This window comes from Talpa occidentalis, unplaced genomic scaffold (genome assembly GCF_014898055.3).
Source record: "Talpa occidentalis isolate TD23 unplaced genomic scaffold, MPIMG_talOcc4v2.1 talOcc4.9, whole genome shotgun sequence".
NCBI classification, from domain to species: domain Eukaryota; kingdom Metazoa; phylum Chordata; class Mammalia; order Eulipotyphla; family Talpidae; genus Talpa; species Talpa occidentalis.
Window position 1 is genome coordinate 80,303,123 of NW_023605305.1, and position 829 is coordinate 80,303,951.

Here is an 829-nt window from a genome sequence, read left to right on the forward strand (position 1 = left end):
CACTTAAAAATACATATTCTGTTCTTGTGCCATCGAAAAAATCATCTTTCTTATTGACCTTGGAAACATTGACCTAGGAGAACCTTGTGGTAAGGTCAAAGAGCCTCTCCAGTGTGATTCTCATCCCCTTTCTACTTTGCCATCCACATCTTGCTGCTATTTCCTTTGTATCTTACATCCACGAGAACTGAAATCCTAACGGTTCTCCAACATACATTATGTGTGATTCATCTCTCCATGCCCTCACATGGAGCAGCCTTACCCTTCTCTCCTTAGTTAACTCTTCATCCTGCAAAGATCATTCCACCAGTCCTCATCTTTTTGAGCGTTCTTTGAAAGTCGCTCCTGTGTCTGATGTAGCATTTTTACACTAAAGACTGTAAGCACTTGAGGATAGGACTAAGTCTTCTTTCTGTATTAAGTATTCCTGTCACAGAATCAGGGCATACAGTAGGACACAAAAAAGTTTGTTTTATTTAAATCTCAGATTTTTTTAAATTACATCATTTTTTATTGAGGTAACATCGGCTTACAACACTCTATATGATTTAGGGGGTATAGTTCATACCTCTTAAATGTATGCTACCTTACCGTACCCATCAACTAACCCATAATCCTCCACAGTATTCCACTGGATCCCTTCTACCTTGTTCCTCAACCCCAACCCCCACTGCAATTCTGGTAACCTCAATTGTGCAGTGAGATTTCAAGGATTTGTTCTGGTTTAGCTTTGTTCCTTTGTTTTGTTTCTTTCTATTCCATGTGAATAAAATCATCTGATATATGTCTTTCTCCTTCTGATTATTTCACTGTTGCTTGCATAATCCCC